The sequence below is a fragment of the Gymnogyps californianus genome, unplaced genomic scaffold (assembly GCF_018139145.2).
Source record: "Gymnogyps californianus isolate 813 unplaced genomic scaffold, ASM1813914v2 HiC_scaffold_31, whole genome shotgun sequence".
In the NCBI taxonomy this organism is placed as follows: Eukaryota; Metazoa; Chordata; class Aves; order Accipitriformes; family Cathartidae; genus Gymnogyps; species Gymnogyps californianus.
This window is the reverse complement of record NW_026114191.1, coordinates 606,437-628,644: the sequence shown is the minus strand read 5'-3', so window position 1 is coordinate 628,644 and position 22,208 is coordinate 606,437. Positions and strand designations below refer to the sequence as shown.

At 52.0% G+C, this 22,208-nt stretch overlaps 1 pseudogene; it reads right to left on the bottom strand.

The window, feature by feature from the left end:
* Positions 1-1,710: 1,710 nt before the first annotated feature.
* Positions 1,711-20,506, bottom strand: LOC127028267 (olfactory receptor 14J1-like; annotated as a pseudogene).
* Positions 20,507-22,208: the final 1,702 nt, after the last annotated feature.

Here is a 22,208-nt window from a genome sequence, read left to right as displayed (position 1 = left end):
TTCACGAGGGGAAAGTCCTGCTTACCAACTGAATTCCCTTCATGACAAGGTCACCCATCTAGTTGACCAAGGGAAGCCAGTAGATGTGGTGGGTTTGGATTTTAGCAAAGCTTTTGATCCTGTCTCTCCACTATCCTTCTGGAGAAACGGTCCAGCACACAGCTAGACAAGTCCATCATACGTTGGTGAGCAATTGGCTGAGAGGTCAGGTCAAAGGGTTATAGTAAATGGGTTACATCGGGCTGGCAGCCAGTCACCAGCGGAGTTCCCAGGGCTCCATTTTAGGGCCAGTGCTCTTTAATGCTTTTAGAAATGATCTGGACACAGGAATCAAATGTCCATTAAGTCAGTTTGCTGATGATACTAAAGCAGGAGGAGCTGTGGAGTCCCTTGAGGGTAGAGAGGCCTTGCAGAGAGATATCATAGACTGGAGAGCTGGGCAATCACCAACCGTATGAAATTGAACAAGCAAATGTTGGATTCTCCACCTGGGATGGGTAGTCTGGTTATACATACCAAGTGGGGGACGAAGGCTGGAGAGCAGCCCCGTGGAAAGAGATTTGGGTTTTGGGTTGATGGCAAGTTGAACAGGAGTCAGCAGTGTGCCCTGGCAGCCAAAAGGGCCAGCTGTATCCTGGGTGCATCAAGCACAGCATAGCGAGCTGGTCGAGGGAGGTGATTGTCCCACTCTGCTTTGGACTGGTGTGGCCCACCTCGAGTAATGTGTGCAGTTGGGGCGCCTCAATATAAGGAGGACATCAAACTCTTAGAGTGTGCCCAGAGAAGGGTGACAAGACAGGGAAAGGCATCGAGGGCAAGACTTCTGAGGAGCGGCTGAGGTCACTTGGTTTTTCAGCTTGGAGAAGAGAAGGCTGAGGGGTGACCTCATCACAGTCTCCACCTTTCTCAAGGCGGGCAGCGGAGGGGGAGGTGCTGGTCTCCTCTGTCTGCTGACCAGCAATAGGACACAAGGGAATGGAATGAAGCTGCATCAGGGAAGTTCAGAGTGGACATTAGAAAAAGGTTCTTCACTGAGAGGGTGCTCAGTCACTGGAACAGGCTCCCCGGGGAAGTGGTCACAGCACCAAGCCTGTCAGAGTTCAAGGAGCATCTGGATGATGCTCTTAGTCATATGGTTTAGTTTTAGGTAGTCCTGCAAGGGGCAGGGAATTGGACTCAATGACCCTTATGAGTCCCTTCCAACTTTAGATACTCTATGATTCTATGATTCTATGAATTACATCTTAAATTACATCTGCATCTGCACTGGCATCTGCAAAGACACCTTCCTCTGAAATGGCGTCTGTATCAGCAACGCTATCTCTGCCTGCCAGGGTATCTGCAATGCTATCTGCACCTCCAATTTTTCTACATCCACAACGACATATGCAGGGTATCTGGAGTGGCATCTCCACCCGTAATTGCATCTGAACTTGTATGTGTGTAATGTCTGCAACTGCCATGGCATCTACAACGGCATCTTCATCTGCAATGGACTCTGCAGTGGTATCTCTCATGGTATCAGTGTTGGTGTCTCTGCCTATATTGGTATTGGTGTCTGTAATGGGATCCCGATGGGCACCTGCATGTCTAATTGTACCTGTATCTGCATCTGTACTGGTATCTGGATGTGTATCTTCATTCATTTTGTATGGTGCTATGTTTTGGATTTGTCATAACAACAGCATTGATAACACATCTATGTTTTAGTTACTGCTGAACAGTGCTGACTGTCACAAACATTCGCAACTGGCCCATGGCGACCGAGGAGAGAGGCTAGGAGGCAAAGTAAAGAATTACAGCGGCAAATATTTATTCATGCGCATGTGGTGTCCCAGCAAAATTGGAGCACCCGGAATGTGTTCCAATCCTTCGATTGAAGCAAAGTTCCTTCTAGAGGTACTGGCTGTAGTAGCTGTGCCCAGGCCTGATTGTGATAGTGTTTCACAGGGAGACAGCTTTGTTGTTTTTGAGGTCTTGCTAAATATGCATTAAGGCTAAAGGTAGTGCGTGCAAGAGGCAGTTACCTATTTGGCTGTGGCATAAATTCCTGGCACGAACCAGTTCTTCAGCACTGTCTGGGCTAGTGCAGCAGTCCCCAAATGCCCTGGATGGTGATGCGTTTTTGCTATGGGAATCCGGTGTTGCTCAGGTAAAACAGGAAGGTTTTCCGTCCCTCTCTCTGGAGTCTCTTCCCTGGGAGTCTTTGGTTGCTTCATACCTTCTCCAAGAGTCAATTTCTTCAGCAGGAACAGTCAAACAGATCTTTTCAGGAGCAGATAACACCAGGTCAGACCGCGGGACTGCTTGTAAGCCTGGTGTTTTGTACGGCTGTCGTGCTGTGGCTTTAGCTGCAACATCCGATAGATCTTTTCCTGTTTCTTCTTTTGTCCTTTCACCAGTATTGGCTGACTGATGAATGACAGCTAGTTTTTGTGGCAACTGTCTAGTTTTTAACGGTTCAGTACTCCCACGAGAAGTTGTAAACCCACGCCCCTTCCACAACTGCCCCCAGTGGCGTGGCACACTCTAAAGGCATATTGAACTCAGTGTATTTAACAAGTCTTGTCTTTGGACAGCTGGCAAGTCTTTGTTAATGCAATCCATTCTGCTGCTTGTTCACTCAGCTTTGGACTGAGTGGCAAAGGCTCCACCACTTTATTTTCAGGAGTTACTGAATAACCTGTAACCTGGTCACTGTTTAGATAATATGGGGACCCGTCTACACAGAGGTCAAATCCGGATCTGGAAAGGGCACTTCTGTAAATATTTTTGAGTCTTTTGGGCTTCACGGTTGTTACCACACAATCGTGATGTGGAGTTTCTTCCCCAGGTGGAAGGGAGTAGAGTAAGAGGTTCAGTGTATGACATCACTTCATTCTTATGGTTCCGCCATTAAGAGAATCAGCTCATAGCGATGTATTCGCTGTGGTGACAGTGGTGGGTGACAGCAGCATTTTCAAGTCCATGTGGTACTTGTAGCACTAGAGGGGATCCAAGCAGCACGTTTTCACTCTGTTCAACTAGGAGTGCTGCGGCAGCTGTCCTAGGGACACAAGCAAAGGGTCCTTGAGCTGCCAGACTGTACTGGTGTTGGCTGGGATAGTTACATTGCTTCCTGTACAAAACAAGGTAAATGGCTTCCCTGTAGTCTGGCAATCCCAGAGCAGGTGCAGTCACTAATGCGTGCCTCAAAAGCTCAGATGCCTTTACCTGTCTGTTGTTCAGTGGATGGGTTCTCCAGCACTATGAGCAGTAGTCTGTATCAGTGGATTTGCCATTTCCCCAGAAGCAGCTCTGCAGCAGCGGCAGAATGCTACAGCTCCTGAGAAGGCTCGCATTTGTTTTTAGTAACTGCTTGGGAAGATTTTGAATGGCTTGACTACGGTGCTCAGGTAAACGACACTCCCCTTGTTGGAGAATGTAATCCCAGGTGTTTTACACTTCTCTTACAAAAGTGTATCTTATGTGGAGAAGCCCCATGGCCCTTCTCAGCAAAGGCCAACAGTAAGGTGCGGTGTCAGCTCTGTAAGATTCCTTGCTACCAATAAAGCAGTAACAGATTGTATCAAAAAGGGATCCATTTCTTTAAAGACAGCATCCTGCAAATCTTCTAACAAAACTTTAGAAAACTAGTGGAGGATGCAGGAAAGCCCTGAAGGAGCCTTGTCCATGTTAGTTGGATCTTTCCCAGGGAAATGCAAAAAGGTATTGAGACTCCGGATGAATAGGTATACTGATTTCAGTCGAAACTGTTGCCCCTGTACCTGTTAGACAGGAGGAATTATGTTCATCAGTCAAAAGGTTTGAGACCAGATTCTCATAAGAAGAAGGGGAAAATATTTCCTATTCAGAGGCTCCTGTAGTGTCTGCACCGTAGGTCGCTGGTAGCTGTCAGTCCTGGGTGAAATGAGCTGCCCCTGGTGCAGAGAGCAGGGCAAGACTGCAGCAGAGGATTGAGAGGTGCTGTTGGGAGGCCCTTTGGTCACACTGGGCACTCCTGTTTCCCATGGCCTTACTGTCCACAATAATTACAACTGTCTCTGGTTCCTCGAGGTCCATTGCTCCTCCAATTTCCTCCTCTGACCTTACCTCAGAAAACCTCCATGTCCCTGTCCCTTTAGTCCAGGATTGCCTGTTTAATGCTGCTGCCAACTAGCTTTCTGTTCCTGTTTTTTCTTTTTTTTTTTTGCTTCAGCTGTCTTTCATCTCTTCCATTCAACACAAACATAGCAATGCTGACTATTTCATCCAATCCTTTGCCCTGCTATCCCTGCACATGTTTAGAAAAATATTTCTTAATCTCTGGGCTGACTGATCTACAAAAGAAAGATACCATTAAAGATCGATTTTCCACCTTCTCAATGTCGACCCCTCCAAACAGTCTTCTTTGTTTAACCAATTGGGCGTAACATTCAGAGAGGTCTTGGTGTTTCCTTGCTGACATTCTTGGACCTTAACCCAATTACACTCTTTCTAATGACTCTAACAATCCCCTTCTCTCTCTTTGCAGCATACCTCTGTTCACTGGTAAGTTGGGTCCCGTCCTGGGTCATTGCCTGGCCATGGGTTTCTGCCTGTGCTTCCCTGGCCCATCTGCAGTTTTGTCTCTCAGATTTTTCAGTTTTTCATTCTGCAGAAAAAACAGTCTCAAACAGTTGCTGCACATCGGCCCACGTAGAGTCACAAACCAGAAGATGCTGTGCGTGGTTTGCAGCAGCTTCTCTGGATCATCCCGCAGTCTGGGCATTTGTTGTTTCCCCAAAACCAAATCAGTGGTGCAAATGGCAGGCAGGCCTGTTCCCACAGAAAGCTGGCCAGGTTCCCGTCCTGGCCCTGGAATTTCTTCTCAGAGACGTGCTAGCAAAGCAGAAGCAGTAGCACTAGCTGGAGCAGAACCAGAGGAAAAGCAGAAAAAAGAGCAGTAGGATGGGCAGGTGGAGCTGAATGGGGAACATTCCTGATTTTCCCATTCGGCTGAAGGTTTTATTCAATTTCCAACCCAGAGGGGAAACTTCTCTCTGATATATTGTAAATTCCAGAATGGAAGAGCTCTTCTTTTTCCCATTCATTCAGAGATCTTTACTTTTTCTCTGCTCTGGAGGGAATGTTTTGGTTGTTTGGGTTTTTTTTTAATATCTGATATACCAACAGTCCAGTAATTATCCCAGATACCCCAAGAGTCCACCTGTGATGGGAACCAATCCTTCAATTGCTGGGATAAATGAGCTCAGCCTAATGTCATCAACAGAACCAGGCCGTGGCCACGTTTGGGACGCATCATCAAAGGCGGTCACTTCTGGCCAAATTTCCTGACACAGGGCTTGGGCTTTTGATGACCCGGCCATCCCATCAATGGATTTCCAGGGCTGCAGCAATTCACCTACCGGTGACCTCGTCACCATACTTTGTCTGCCTCCCATTATACAAACCATCACCTCCTTACTGCCAAGCAAGATCCATGCTTCACTGTCCCTGTGCCCAAGTATCTTGAGGGGAACTCACTCACAAGCCCGCAGTGGAGATCCTCAGGGTCCTGGTGGTAGTGAGAGGTTGGATCAGGTGAGTCGGCTGTGTCCCACCTGGGTCGCCAAACTGTTAGGGAAATTCACAACTGGCCCGTGCCGACCGAGGACTGAGGCTCGGACAGAAAGCGTAGAATTACAAGAGTAAATATTTAGTCAAGTGCCTGGGGTGTTCCAGACCAATTGGGGCACCCTGAATGTGGTTAATACAGAGGGTTCATACACTCTTCAAGCATTCAGGTACAACAGAATTTGACTAATCACTAATTAACACTCACACTACCGTTGCTAATCATAGTAAAACTTCACAAAGCAACTGCTTCTGCAGCACCATCATCCATCAGCAGTCTTATTGCGTGTCTATTGATCCAGAACATCCCTGGAGTCGGTCTTGCTATAATTACCTGTCTAAGATATCAGCCAACATTGGGAGGGTTTGAAAGATGTGTTAGAGGGGCTGGGCTGCTGGCATTATCTTGGTTTTCCAGGGGTAGCTTTTATCTTCATGGAAAGCTCAAAGATACTGAGAAGCCAAAGCTTTGTTTCAAGGGCTATGCTGTCCTTCTGGTCCTTGTGATGATCTGGTGTCCTTTAGTTTGCTTCCTCAAGCATGACTAGCAGTGTAGAATGCGAAATACATATATATTAAGAAATTTATACACTTTCATACTAGAAAGAGTGGTTTGCATACTAGTTAGGGAGGGAAATGTTCATAACACTATGTAGACACAGATACAGTATGGTTCCTCCCAGGAGCTGCTCTTAGAACCTCCATCTATCCAGGAGCTGGCCCTGGGATCCCCTCATCCTGCCAGTTCATCCCTGCACAGACAAGCACACACACACACACACTGAGATGGCTCTCTCCAGCACAGAATCACAGAAGCCTTGAGGCTGGAAGGCAGCCAGCTTCCCCCTTCTCTGGGCTTCCACATCCACCCACCACAGTGTTGACCATGAGCGTTCAGCTCTCAGCTGACTCGTCGTCCTCCCCAGGCAGAGCTCCACATGTTCCTGCTGCTCTCTGCCATAAAAGGCAAATTCCCCTCGGGGTCCACACCTATGTAGGACAGGCTATCGTGGAGATCATAAAGGTCTGAAGAAAGCTGGAAAAGCCCCCAACAGAGATGAGCTCTTTCTCCCCTTGGCTATGGCTGTTGTCTCTGCCACTGATGCCTATGAGGAAGCAGCTTATCCTTACAACACGAGGGTCTGACTGCCTCCCCTTCCCCACCCGAGAGCCTGGGAGGTGTTGGACCGTAGTCTTGCCATTGACATTGCGCGTCCCCACGTTACACTGCCCCAGGAAGAGCCCTGAGCAATGTGTGAGGGACAGGATCTCCCTTCCCAGGGTTTGGGCTCACGCCTTGGCCCTTTGGCTTAATGGAACACATCCAGGTTTCCTCAGAATCTCTTCCACCTTTACATTGCCTTTGTCTACCTGTCATCTGTGCCTCCAGTTCTGTGTTCTAACCAGACCCCAGGGAAGCTTTGTTAGTAATGGTCCCCAGTGGGACCCATTAACACTCCTTGAAACTTTGGAGTTTGCATCTGACTTTGACTTCTGGAGAGGTTTCTTCAATTTCTTCTCACTGTCTGAGGTTCATGGAGTCGACACCAAACCCACCAGAGGGGTCATTAAAATGCCACCTTGAGCTGATCCTGTGCTGCTGAGCTGTGCTGGGCTCCTGGGATGGAGGGAGCTCATGGCAAGCGGGCAGTGCTGCCAAGAGACAGCTCTGCCCAGGAGCAGCTCCTCTGCAAAGCGCAGCAGGGCTGAGGGCACTGCCTGCAGGCACCGAGGGGAGACGTGCAAGAAAGAGAGAGGTTAAAGGCAGTCTGGAATGGGAGGATGCTGAGAGCTCAAAAGAGGAGAAATCTTCACAGCCCTTGACACGGTAAGTCTCTGCATGAAGGGCAGTGCAGCTGCAGTTCGTGGAGGGATCTCCTAAAGCTGGCACAGTCCATAGCCTGTGGGATCTCTCTCTGGTGTAGAGGAGGAGGATGTGCTCCAGAGCACGGCTTCCCTGCTGCACCATCAGAAGGACAGGGCATGATGGCTGCCTTCTTCCAGGGACGGCTGCAGGGGTGTGAAGGTGGGTGTGCAGGCAGGGGTGCCCAGGGCTGTCCTTCCGAGCAGGGTCCCTGCACCCCAGGGGGCTGTGTGCTGGGCAGGCACTCTGCCGCCTGCCAGGGTCAGCACTCAGCCTGCCCGGGGAGCTCCCACAGCGCTGTGGGAGAAGCTGTGGGTGGAAGGAGTGACCCCTGTCAGGGCAGGGTCCTTCTGCTGTCGAGAGGGTGCTGCATGGGTCAGGGCTGCTCACAGCTCCAGATCACCCCACAACATTGGCAGAGGCAGCATTTTAAGAGGAAGGTCAAGGCAGGGGCTACCTTGAAGATGAAGACCTTTCCAGGGTCTGTGATCTCAGCTTTCTTCTAAGGGAAAGGGGAAAGGAGATGTCAGGTTGAATAAGTCACTGAGACTCCTAACTGTTACACGGAGGGATCAGCACATCTGCCAGAAGCCTCCTCAAGTGCCTTCCCCCACTCCTCTGCCTACAGGCAGCACCAGCATCACCTTTGCTTGCAGCATCAGTGCTGATCTGCCCTAGTGCTTAGGACCTGCTAAGAGGGAGGTGGCCGTGGGCAGTGCCCTGCTGCCAGGAGGGGTCTGCAGGGCCGAGCTGAGCACAGAGCGGGTGGGATGGGCTCTGTGAGCACTGAGAGGGAGGAGACCTGGGGACAGAGAAACAGCTCCTGCAGGGACAGCTCCAGGCAGCAGAGAGCCAGGCCACCCCTCTGCATCACTCTCTGCTCAGCTGCCTGGGGAAAGAGAGAAGAGTTTGGAGAAAGGGACTTTGAAACTGGACTCCTCGGAGCTCACTAAAGTCCAGTTTCTTCTTCAAGTACTTTGTTAGTGAGGTCATCCTGCAACGGAGAGAGGTGTAATAAGCACAGGGCACCTGTGTGGTGACCAGCAGGTCAGTCGTGGGCAGAGCAGCTCTCCTGACTGTGCATTAGGGCACAGGGAGCCCATTTGTCCCTCAGGACTCTGCAGTGTTCAGGCTGAGAGCAATGCGAAAGATGTTGACTTCTGCCCCTTCACAGAAAGTGCCTTCCCTCAGCAGCACAAACCTGAGCTCACAAACAAGAGCTGAACGAAGTTGCCCCAAAGAAAGAGAAGTAATTCTGAGGGGATTTTTTGGGAACCAGCATAGGACTGCCTCAAGGAAGTCTGCCCTAATGTGTCAATGTTTTCTCCTCTTCCAACAGTCCCCCATGCCCACAGTGAAGTAATGTCCAACGGCAGCTCCATCACTGAGTTCCTCCTCCTGGCATCTGCAGACACACGGAAGCTGCAGCTCTTGCACTTCTGGCTCTTGCTGGGCATCTACCTGGCTGCCCTCCTGGGCAACGGCCTCATCATCAGCACCGTAGCCTGCGACCACCACCTCCACACTCCCATGTACTTCTTCCTCCTCAACCTCTCCCTCCTCGACCTGGGCTCCATCTCCACCATTCTCCCCAAAGCCATGGCCAATTCCCTCTGGGACACCAGGGCCATCTCCTACACAGGATGTGCTGCCCAGCTTTTTTTTTCCTCTTCTTGATATCAGCAGAGTATTTTCTTCTCACCATCATGGCCTATGACCGCTATGTTGCCATCTGCCAACCCCTGCACTACGGGACCCTCCTGGGCAGCAGAGCTTGTGTCCACATGGCAGCAGCTGCCTGGGGCAGTGGCTTTCTCATTCTGTGCTGCACACTGCCAATACATTTTCCCTACCTCTCTGCCAAGGCAATGTCCTGCACCAGTTCTTCTGTGAAATCCCCCACATCCTCAAGCTCGCCTGCTCAAATCCTACCTCAGGGAAGTTGGGCTTCTTGTGGTTAGTGCCTGTTTAGCATTTGGATGTTTTGTTTTCATTGTGCTGTCCTATGTGCAGATCTTCAGGGCGTGCTGAGGATCCCCTCTGAGCAAGGACGGCACAAAGCCTTTTCCACATGCCTCCCTCACCTGGCTGTGTCTCCCTGTTGTCAGCACTGCCATCTTTGCCTACCTGAAGCCCCCTCCACGTCCTCCCCATTGCTGGATCTGGTGGTGTCAGTTCTGTATTCGGTGGTGCCTCCAGCAGTGAACCCCTCATCTACAGCCTGAGGAACAAGGAGCTCAAGGACGCCCTATGGAAACTGATGACTGGATGTTATTCTAAAGCAATCAACTGCCCATCTTCTTCTGCAGAGCAGTTATAATGTAACTCGTTACAGGCCCAGCTGGTCATCTGTAGTTTTTGGTGGTGGTGGTGGTGTTTTACTTGTGATAATGTTTTCATGCCCTTTCTAATTCACTCTCTGCTTTTCTTTTCTGACCAAGTGGCTGTGTAAATGAGGAGCTGTGCTGTCTGTGTGCTGAAACAAAATAAAGGCCCTGCAGCGACTTTTTCTTTTCTAAGATCGTTCCTCCAAGACCTTTTTGGAGCTGCAGGGACAGTCACTGTGTGCAGAGGTGGAGGGGAAGAGTGTCCCGGCATGGCAGCACTGCCAGGGAGCACTTGGTCTTCCACAGCTGTTCTCTTTTCACTTCCACACTCTTTCTGATCCCTTGGGTTTGGTGTAAGGCCTGATTGCTCTGGCACCTTGGTCATAGTCCTGCTGTGTGGCAGTCCTGTGACCGCAGGCAGGGACAGGCAATGGGCACTTCTGTGACAGAGCTGGCCTCGGTAAGAGCAGTTGCATCATGAAAGGGGATCTCCTGAGGGCAGTGCCTGAAGGCTTAGGTCTTCTTCCAAAGTTGCTCTCACAAACATGCCCAAGAAAGTGGCCCACAGAGAAGACACCAGTGTACAGCTAAACAGTGTGAGTGTGCAGGGTTGGGGCATGCAGCAGTGTCCTCGCACAGCCAGGCCTCCTGTGAGAGACCTGAAAGACCAGCAGAGCAGGGTGTGGTCTGTGCCCGCGTTCACTGGACACCCTGGGGAAGCTGCCCCAGGCAATCATCATGGACTAGCCCCTCACAACCACCATTTCCAGCACTGGCCTCTCATCCCTTTTCAGAGAGGTTCTTTGACCCTCCACGGAGGGACACCAAATGAGTAGCTCAGAAGTCCATGTTGGCACTGTATGGATGAGATGTAAGCATGCACATCATGCGCGTGAGGTGAGATGAGTCTGAGCGAGCACAAATGCCACCAGCTATTCCTAGGGCTTCCCTGAAGGCCTGAGAGACAGGCATCATCCTGAGGTCACTTCATGTTGGGAATAACATCCCATGGGAAACCACCTGAATGCAGCACTGGGATGTGCTTCCTTGAACGGAGGTCCCTGTGTCCATTTCTCTTGCCTTGGGGCATCTCAGATGAGTGCAGAGCAGGGCGACACACAGCAGGGCTGAGGTGCCTCCCAGCCTCTGGGAGTGGCAAGAGGAGGCCAGAGAGACAGGGTGACTCCTGCAATGCACTGCCTGTGCGTGTGCAAGGGAAGGGCTCGTGTCTCTGAACACATCTGTGTGCATCAGGAGTGCCTGAGGCCAGCTCAGCTGTGGACACCTGACAGAGCCCTGACACTGCTGTGTGTGACTCCAGGAGCAACCCCCACCCTCCCAGTGAGATTCAGCTCAGCTGCCTTGGACAGGCTCATTGCAGGTGCTCCTGTTTGCTACGTCACCCTTGCCTGTGATTCTGGACTGTGCCCTCAAAAGTGCCAGAGCAATGAGAGAGGTTGTGGGGTCCATGGAAAGGCAGACGTCAAAGTCATCTTCAAGAAGGACAGGAACGAGAATTGGGAGAATTACAGGCTGGTCATCCTACCTCCGCCCCTGGGAAGGTGATGGGACATGTCCTCCTGCAGCCGCCTCCAGGCACTTGAAGGACAAGAAAGGGATTGCTGAACCAAAATGGAGAGGGGAAAGAGGGGCATGTTGTGTACAGGGATTTTGCAAGGCCTTTGACATGGTCTCCGTGGTGTCCTTCTAGCCAGGTTGGTGCTATCTGGGCTGAAGAAGTGGACGTTATGGTGGGTGGGAAGTTGGCTGGATGATCAAGCCCAAATGTCATCAGTGGTACAAAGTCCTCCGTGCAGCCAGTTACTAGCGGCATCCCTCAGTGACGTGCACTTGGGCCAACACTGTTGACCATCTTTATTATCCCCCTCTATGATGTGACGGAGTATGCTTTCAGCTCCTTTGTGGATGATGCAAAGCTGGGCGGAGGCCTTGAACAACCTCATCTAGTTCACCCTGCCTTGAGCAGGAAAGTCGGACACAATGATGTTCAGGGCTCTCTTCACACTTGCGTTAACCTCTGCCCAAGTACCCCATAGGCCCTGTCCAGAAAGAGGGCTTGGATAGGGGCTGTCATGTCCATTCCGCCTGAGTACATGATGGGACAGCCGCAGGCACATGGCTTGGTCGCGTCTATATGAGAAGCTGAAAGGCCAGCAGCAGTCATGTGGTTTAGAAGATCATGGTGAGGTTACTTCTCTCTGGTCAGGTGAAAGGCCACAAGAAGGCTAACGGGTTGGGCTGCCTGCTTGAAGGGTCCTTTCTGAGATGGTCGAGCTTTCCTTGGTAGTGGAAAAAGTGAGCGAGAGTAAAAAATATGACAAAGTGCAACTTGGAAGGTGGAGACTGGCTATCAGGAGGAAGAAATGTCACTCGAAGGGTACTGCTGTGGTGCAAGAGGTCACCCAGAAGGAGTGTGGATCAGCCCATGGCTTTGTGTTTGAAGGAACAGTCAGTGAGGGTGGAGATACACCAGTGAACGTACGGAAATGGTGAGGTGAGAGCAAGGCGGGGAAGCGAGATGGGTGCCTAGAGCCTGCAGGGAAAGAGGGGCAGGTGTAGGACAGTGTAGAACAGCCTGCGGTGGAGATGGCAAGAGGTGCTGGCAATGCTGGAAGGCACCAACAGAACCAGGGTCTCTGTCCCCATGGCTCTGGCAGTTGTCTCTGCCACTGAGGTCTCTGAGAAGACATGTTGTCCTCATGGCACTGGCGCCTCGATACCTCCTCGCAGCCCCATGGCGAAGCTGGAAGTTGTTGTGCCATTGTTGACCTTCGCTCGGCCTTGCACACCCCACATCCCACGGTCCCAGGAAGAGCCCTGAGCCACGCGTGAGGGACAGGACCTCCCTTCCCATGGGCTGGAGATCAGGCTTGACCTTTCTGCTTCATAAAGCAAAGCAAGGGTTTTCTCAGCATTACAGCCACCTGCACAGTGCCTTTGCCTACCTGCAATCACAGCCTCCAATTCTCTGCTCTAACGAGTCCCTGGGGAGGCTTTGTCAGTAAAGGCCCTCAGTGGGGCCAATCAGTGCTTCAAGGTACTTTGGGTTTTGCTTCTGACTTGGACTTCTTGAGAGGTTTGTTCAATCTCCTCCCAGTGTCTGAGGTTCATGGATTCAGCACCAAACACATCATGGGGCTCATTAAAATACAGAAAGCCTAATGAACTATTTCTCTTCCTAATTTTCTTCAAGTCTTCAAGCCCTGTACAGCTAATTGGAGTCATTTCATACTGTAGAGAATGAAGAAGATTTCTAAGTGCACCTAATAAGAATGAGGTTTTTTTAAAGTATATTTTTAATTACTTTTCAGTTTAAAGAAGAGGTGATAGAAGCTTTCTCTGATTAATATTGATGCAGAGTGTCTCCTCAGGAGGTCTGGGCAGGTAGGAAAAGCAGTCCCTTGAGGTCTGACACTGTATGGAGAACTTTGCTCCTCACCTCCCCAGCCTCACCAGTTCTGACATTGGCCACCTGGGACTTGCATCACTCTTCCTTGCATCAGACTTCTCCACTGAAGTCTGCAGCTGGATGTTACAGCTCCTTTGCACCATCTCCCGCCTGCTCTCCTTAGAGAACTGGCTGCACACAGGCACAGAAGATTTTTTCCTATTTGTAAGACAAGAAAAGTAAAGCATGATCACTTTTCATAAACAATCAAACACACTCTGTAACCATAGGCTCAGTACAAGCTGCCTCTAGTGAGGTTGCCTTTTTACAAAGGATAATCTTGTCAGAAATGTTTTAGATGGGTAGATACAAAAAGCTGGATAGAAACATAACTAAAAAGTTGGCTACAGAGAGAATTAGACTACTGAAAGAGAGGCCAGCTTTTACTCCCGGAACCTCCAAGCAGCAGCATAGGTGAGAGGGATGTGAATGAACAAAGAGTAAGGGGAGGAGAAAAGTGGAGAATAACGGAAAGGGCCTTTGCCTTGGCCGTCTGCATCTGACAAGATGACTTCAGAAATGGTCATTGTATCAGGACAGGTGTAAGTATATGAAAGATCAGACAAAATAAATACACCGTAGAACAGGCAAAATGCTGGTACTGAAGTTACAGGGGAACGTTGATTATTTCTTTGGAATATCCCTTTTGAATTGGGATTAGTAGAGGTCTCTTGTGAGTGAGGACATGCCAATGCTGCACCCATCTTTGAAAGGGCCAAAAGTGCAACCCAGGGAACCACAGGCTGTACAAGCTCGCTTTGGTGAGGAGTGGGCCATCAATGAGAGGCCTCTTGAGGGACATTTCTGGGCCCTAAAAGAGAAGAATGTGTCCAAAAGCAGGCAGCATGGACTTACCACAGTAAATCATGCCTCAGTAAGGCAGTGGTGACAGTAAGGAAAGGTCCCAGGTTTTCTGCGACCGTGGAAGTCAGTCAGATGTTAGTATAATCAGAGCAGCGGCAGCTTTCTTGTGCTGCTCCAGGCTGTGTGGCTCAGATGCAGGGCTACTTGACAGGTATCCCCAAACAGCCCTGATCATTTCCTTTGCTTCCCCATTCACTCCCTCTTCACTCTTTCCCCACCTCTCCAGTCCTACTCTTTAACCAACCTTATCCACTCCCTTGCAAAAAGTCAACCCCTTTTCACCATTTCCCCACTGGCGCTGCATTTCCTCACTTTGCACCCTCCTTTCTTGTTTCTGAGATGGTTATCTCAGTGCTTTCTACCTTGATTAGCAACTCCATGACACTACTACTCTTTTCTTATCTGTAGTGTCCTGTCGCTGCTTAAGTTCTGGTCTTGTTAGAGGCATCATGCCTCAGGAGGGACATCAGCACATGTACTTTGAATGCCTGCCTGCTGGAGGTTCAGTGCAGAGGGACCTTGACCCCCCTGGGGATTTGGCCAACAGAAACCGGAAGGTTGAGAAGGAAAAGCTGCAGAAGAACTCCAGGCAGCAGCACAGGCAGTGAGCATAGCAGCTAAGGAGTGCCCTGAGGAGAAGGGCCTGCGAGTCCTGATGGCTGCCATATGAGCCAGTGGGCTTTGCCTTTCAAAAGGAAAATGGAGAGACTGGAGAGGGTGCGGAGGAGGCCTGCCAAGATGGAGTGAGGAGCCTAAAGCAGGAGCTGTGAGGAGAGTCTGAGGGAACTGGGCCTCTCTAGCCTGCTGAAGTGGAGGCACGGGGCAACCTCATAAGAGCCTACACCTACGTGGAGAGATGATGGAGCCAAGCTCTCTTCTGCAGTGGCCAATGATATGACAGAGGCAACAGCCACAAACTGCCTCTTGGGAGCTTCAGGCTGAGCCTCAAGAAAAAGAAAATGGACTAGGAGGAGCGTTGCTGTGATCTCCACCTTTGGAGCTCTTCAGGTTTGAGCTCCACAGCCACAGCCAGCCTGGAGGCTGGACTAGAGACCCCCAGAAGACTCTTTCCCACCAACCCTTCCAAGAGCCTGTGCCTTCACCACGTGCCCTCTGAGAAAAGATGAAGGTGGAGGTGAGGGTCTCTGCATCATATGCTCATAGGAGAATTCAGGGTGGAAGGCAGCTAAGGAGGTTGGTAGTGCAACGCCCAGCTCCAAGCAGGGCAAGCTCTGAGGTCAGACCAGGTTGCTCAGTACATGCCAGCATCCAGAGAGAGAGCTTACACGTGAAGCAGGCACCTAGGCCACCATTACAGACATGGAGATGAGGCATTTGACCAGCTCCATCAACACAGCTGACAGTATGCCATGCCTCCTGAGATTCCTGGGAACATCCACCTCCTTGTCCAGAGGAGTGCCTTCCTTCTGCAAGTTTCCTGGCATAGCTGCAGAGCATGGGGTGCTTTAGGGTGCAAACAGAATTGAAAGAAAGCCTCTGCCTTGGGTACTCTCAACTGAATTGCTGAAAGAGCAAAGGATGGAGGGATCTCAGCATTTGCAGGTTCCTGTGGGAGATGTAAGGCCTCCAAGAAAGGAGCTGAAGAGAACACTTTAGAACTAGCATAGCCTTTAGATCATTTTGGATGTGATGGCTCTGCTCCCCCAGCTCAATCATTGGCACCCACAAACCTCACCTGCTCTTCCTTTCTCTCCTCCCAACCCTGAGCAAGGGACAGGAGGAAAGGCAGCAGAAAGGCCCTTAGGGCTCTGTGAATGAGCTGGGGTCTGGCACTTGGCAGGGCCACAGTGTCATTGCAGTGGACCCCCAAGAAAGAACCAAGGTGGGAAGTGAGTGTGCAAGGCTGAATCCACAAAGTCCATGGGCAGGCAAGGCTGTGTCTCTGGCTGTGTCTGGAGAGCAGGAGAGCTCCAGCAGAGACCAAGGTGGGGCTGAAACTGAGGCCTGGCTTCAATGGTCTGCTGGGCCCATGGACAGAGGGGTGAGTGGAGGCCGCAGGTGATGCTGGTCAGGGCCATGAAGGCCTATGGATGGTGTCAGGGCCCTGACACTGCCCCCATGGGATCCCACCTGCCAGTGCCCTCAACAGGCCAAGTTCTCATGCCCTCATGTCCAGGGTCTGTGCTCTGCTACTCTCCTTCCCCATTTCCCAGGGAATCTGGGAGACCACAATTTCATAGTCCCTACCACCAAGGCTGACACTGGTCTTCACATCCCTGACCAGCTCTTCCTCGTTTGGGAGTACCAGGTCCAGGTGAGCATCAGAGTGGATGGCCCATTTCGAAGTTGACCCCCACAAAAGCTCCCACCTCACCTGTTGCCTGTCCCACAGAGAACTTCCATTTATCTGAGCTGCCCTGAAATCACACAGGGCATCCCCCACTTCTCACCTTCCCGTCGGTCTCTCCTAAAGGCGCTGTATCTCCATCCACCACAAAAGCCATGGGAGCTGTCCTTCCCTGCCTCAGCTCTCCTTCCCCTGATGTCCCAGCTCTGTGATGGCGCACGAGGCTCCTGCTGTCTGTGCCCCCGGTTGTGGGCTTTGGTGCACATTTGGGCTGCAGCACCTCAGATAGGGCAGCAGGGCCAAGGGCAGACTTGTCACGTGGAAACCTGGTACCCACGGACTCGACCCCTGGGTGGCAAGGCTTTGCTTCCCAGCAGAGGCATGCTGGAGGGGATGGCAGGTGGCAAGAGAATGAGGAAGGAGGTTGCCACAAGGAGAGCAAAAGCTGCAGTCCCCAAGGCCCGAGAGCAACAGGCCTGGGCTGTGCAGCCCCGGCAGGAGAGGGCTTTGCTGTCCAGGTGACTCTGCAGCGCTGTGTGGGGCCCTGTGACAGAGGGGAAGCTGCTGTCCAAGAAGGACAAGGTGCTGCTGAGAAAGTCCGTGCGGGAGGACAGCCTCTGATCCAGCCACCCTGTGGCCATCATGCTGGAGGCCGACCGGCTAGAGAGCAGCTCTGCAGAGAAGGACCTTGGGGTCCTCCTGCAGCGAGGACAAGCAGCTGAGCATGGGCCATCAATGCAGCCCTGCGGCAAAGGCCAACAGCCTCCTGGGCTGCGTTAGGAAAAGCACTGGTGGCAGATGGAGGGAGGTGGCCCTTCCCCTCTGCTCGGCACTGCTGAGGCCCCATCTGGAGTGCTGTGTCCAGTGCTGGGCTGCCCAGTACAGCCAACTTGTTGACCTCCTAAAGCAAGTGCAGCAAAGGGCCCCAAAGCTGGTTTAAGGGACTGGAGCATCTTTCCTAAGAGGAAAGGCTGAGAGATGTGGGACTGTTCAGTGTGGAGAAGAAAAGGCTTGGAGAGATCTTAGTCATGTCTATAAAATTCCATCTGAGCCCAAGAAAACACTGTTTGACTGTGAGGGTTGTCAATCACTGGAACAGGTTGCCCAGAGAGGTTGTGCAGTGTCCCTCCATGGAGACAGTCGAAACCCAGCTAGCCAAGGTGCTGAGCAAGCTGCTCTAGCTGACCCTGCCTCAGCTGAGGCCTTCAACTAGATGATCTCCAGAGGTCCCTTCCAATCTCAACAGTTCCATCATTCTGTGAGTATAAAGGAGAAAAGTAAGACAGAAAGACATGAACACCACATAGCCTTGGCCGCAAATATGGTGGGATCCCGTGGAGAAAACCAAGCTGGAGCAGGGGAAAAGTGTGAGGAAGGAGCGGCAGAGATGTTCTGTGCTGACTGTAACCCCCATTCCCCATCCCTCCCCCTGCTTGTCTTGGGGTTGGGTGAGTAGAAGTGCTGGGAATGAAGGAGTAATCTGAGCCTGGGAGAAAGGAGTGGCATGGGGAATGGTCTTTAATATTTTTGTTAGAGTTTCTGCACAATCCACAGCTTTTTTTAATTGGCAATGAATTAAATTGATCTTCCCCAAGTCAACTCTTCTTTGCCCAGTAATTGGTAAGTGATGACAATGACAGTAAGGGGTAAGTGCTCTCCTTTTCTTTACCTTGACCCATAAGCTTTTCTCTATTTTTTTCTCCCTTTGTGCTGTCGTTTTGAGGAGGGAGAGTGAGGGAGCAGCTGGGTGGCTGGGTGGCTGCTGCTCAAAGTTACCCCAGCACAGGAGCGCATCAGGCCTGCTGCATGCAATCTGGGCTCCCCAGCACAAGGAGGCCCGACAGAGTGGCGCGAGTCCTGCAGAGGCCAGAAGGATGGTTGGGGCCTGGAGCACATTACGGCCAAGGGGAGGCTGAGAGAGCTGAGTTTTTGAGAAATCCCTCAGAGCCCCACACCGGAGCAAGGACCCAGGCCACTTGGTGGGAGCTCAAACAATGCAGATTTTCGATACATGTCACGACACGGCCGTGAGCACCTGATCTAGCTGGAGGTGTCTGAGAACGGGCTTGGCTGAGAGACCAGCAGTGGCAAGAGCTCTGGGACTTGGTTTGTAATGAGTGTCAGTAGGAAACTGGTTTTCTTTTCATTACTAATGGCAGTGGAGCTGGGTATCACAGAGCCCCAGAGGAGAACAGGGGTGTCCATGCAGCAAAGGTCCCTCCTCAGGGCTGGGGTGTATGGCCAGAGCTGGAAATGGCCGGTGTGTGGGGTGGTCAGGGAAAATTGCCTGGGACAGCTTCCCTGGGGTGTCCAGGGAAGACGGCACAGACCGGGCCCCTCTCTTCTGCCCCTTTGGTGCCTTGCTTCCTTCACCATGAGGCCTGGCTCTGCACTGTGAGCACCCTGCCCTCACTTTGCATGCTCACACAGCTGAGTTCTCCACGGGTGTTTTCCTCTGCCAGACACTTTCCTGCCCAGCCCAGCCCCTCCCCAGCTCTCCCCACCTCCCCTGCATTCTGCCCAGCCCAGCCAAGCCCAGCAGCCCACTCTGCCCTGGCCCCACCACACTGCCCACCCCAGGGTGCTGCAGAGCTCTGCGCGCTCCCCCCACAGCCCCAGCCCCTCTGAAGGGCACAGCAGGTCCTGGGGGGCAGGGAAGGCTCTCAGCCTGCCCATCAGCCCCACGGCTGCTGCTTGCAACAACGACACAAGCAAACAGAGGCCACTCACTCCCAGGCTCTCCTGCTGACATTTTGTAGCTGAGCCTCAACCCCCACTGCATTTCACCTCTTCTCTGCCCCCATCAGCCCCACTCCCCAGGGCACCACCACAGCCCTGGGCCTCCTCACGCAGCTCCCGCATCTCTCCACTCTCCCTTCCCTCTGCCTGCTGCGTCCCCGCTCACTCCCATGCCACTTCAGAGTCCTTCTTTGGGCATACCTTGATTCAGTGCTTTACTTTTGGGGGACATCACCTTGGAGGGTGTTTCACCTTCTGAGTCTTTATTCCCTCCCAGCCCAAGGCACATGGCAAGTCCCCGTCCTCTCCCCATCCCTCCACATTCATTTTTGTATGTGCCATCAGTCCTGTCATACGTGAAGCAGCCTGAGGAGGGAATTGGGAGCCCATGCCCCATCTCCACTGCCACTGGACACCACAAAGAGAACCTTTAAAACCACAACGTTCAGTTCAATGGAACCCATGGTACCGTGAGCTTAACCCCAATCACAGGGAGAACACAAGGAGACAAAACTCTTTAAAAGACCAGTTCCGTGGACATTTTATTGGCAGCACCTTTGGAGGAAGAGCTCAGCCTTCAGGCACTGCACGTGGGAGATGCCCTTTTATTGCAGAGCTGCTATTGGACAGGCCACATCTGATCCAGTGTTGTACAAGGGTCAGAAACAGCTGGATCAAACCTCAAGACAAGTAGTAGAAGCCCAGAACATTATCTATAATAGGATTATGACAAGGGAAAAAAGCAGGCTCTTGGCCTCAGGGAAATGCGCAGAGCAGGGGAGGCAGGTTATTGTCGGTGAAACAGCGTCCATTCGGCCAGTTTCCGTAGGGCATCCTTGAGCTCCTGGTTCCTCATGCTGTAGATGAGGGGGTTCACTGCTGGAGGCACCACCGAATACAGAACAGTCACCACCAGATCCAGCATGGGGAGGAGATGGAGGGGGGCTTCAGGTGGGCAAAGATGGCAGTGCTGACAACAAGGGAGACCACGGCCAGGTGAGGGACGCACGTGGAAAAGGCTTTGTGCCGTCCCTGCTCAGAGGGGATCCTCAGCACGGCCCTGAAGATCTGCACATAGGACAGCACAATGAAAACAAAACACCCAAATGTAAACAGGCACTAACCAGAAGAAACCCAGCTTTCCTCATATAGGAGAGTGAGCAGGCGAGCTTGAGGATGTGGGGGATTTCACAGAAGAACTGGTGCAGGGCATTGCCCTTGCAGAGAGGTAGGGAAAATGTATTGGCAGTGTGCAGCACAGCATAGAGAAAGCCACTGCCCCAGGCAGCTGCTGCCATGTGGACACAAGCTCTGCTGCCCAGGAGGGTCCCGTAGTGCAGGGGTTGGCAGATGGCAACATAGCGGTCATAGGCCATGACGGTGAGAAGAAAATACTCAGCTGACAATAAAAAAAAAAAGAAAGAGAGCTGGGCCAGCACCCTTGGTAGGAGATGGCCGTGGTGTCCCAGAGGGAATTGGCCATGGCTTTGGGGAGAGTGGTGGAGATGGAGCCCAGGTCGAGGAGGGAGAGGTTGAGGAGGAAGAAGTACATGGGGTGTGGAGGTGGTGGTCGCAGGCTACGGCGGTGATGATGAGGCATTGCCCAGGAGGGCAGCCAGGTAGATGCCCAGCAAGAGCCAGAAGTGCAAGAGCTGCAACTCCTGCATCTCTGCGAATGCCAGGAGGAGGAACTCTGTGATGGAGCTGCTGTTGGACATTTTCTTCCCCTGGCCATGGGAGCCTGTCCAAGGAGGAAAATGCATCAATAAGTTGGGACAGATTTATCTGAGCAAAATCTATTCAGTTTCTCATAGAATCCTCCAAGACTGCCTCTCGCCTTTCCAGGAAGATGTGCCCTACAATTCAGGTACAATTGCCCTGTCAATCCTGCCCTACAGTTACAGGTAAATAGGAACATGGGTGATCTCAGGTTAAATCCACTTTTGATATCAAGGTGATTTCCGCATTGTTGCTCCCAATTCACCTGAGGGCAGAGCAGAGCTGAGGGGATTTTGGTTTGTTTCTTCTGTTCTAGTTGTCCCACCACACCTGAGGAGTGTTTTTAAGGCAGAAATCTTTGGCATTCCTGCTGCACTCCAAGTGAAACCTTGTGGGTCTTGACAGGCAAAGGGACTGTCCCTTAGTGCAGAGGGAGGACAGCCGGTCAGTCCATCAGCCCTGGTCTCAGCTGCCTTGTGCTGGCAGCTTTCTGAGCTGCAGGACTATCACACTGCGGTGTTCCCCCAAAAGAAATACTCAGGATACTGCTGAGAGCAGAGGAATCCAGTTTCCAAGTGCACATCTCCAAACCCCTGCTCCCATCTCATCGTACCTGAGGAGGATCTCATCTCTCCCTTCCCAGCCAGGGACACAGAGGGCTCATTCCAGCTGCCCGCAGACAGCCTCCAGCAGCATTTCCTTGGCCTCAGCCCCGTCGTGTCTTCTCTGTTGGGCACTTGGAAAACACAAGGTTGCCATGGGTGAGTTGTGACCTTCTGGAAGGCAGCCTGCAGCCCAGCAGGACCCCCCAGGGAAGGACTCAAATGTCCTCAAGATGGGCTGCCCTGAAGGGAGGGCCAGGTCTTCTCCAGCCCCACACACTCTAGTGCCCAGAGCCCCAAAGGCTGGGAGGGGGTTTGGTTGCTTTTCCTCCATGGAAGAATCGGCATGGCAGGACCCATAGCGCTGGTGTCTCAGCTGAACCTGAATCCCCACCCCGCTGTTTGTTGGTCGGGCTGCTGGGAAGGCAACCGATGGCCAAGTGCTTGTGATGCTGAGGGTAGGGAGCAAGGCAGTGAGGGAGAGGAGAGCAGGGAGTTGCTCCGGGGAAGATGCTTGCACTGCAGGGGATGGCGGGAGGTGCCTGAATCCCCCCTCCCACCACATTTCTGAGCTGTGCTCCCTCTCCCCCTCTGACAATGTCTCTGCTGCCTGGAGCTGTCTCTGCCGGGAACTGCTTCTCTGTGCCCAGGTCTCTGCCCTTTCAGTGCTCACAGAAAGACAGCCCCATCCCTTTCACTGTGTGCTCAGCTCTGCCCTGCA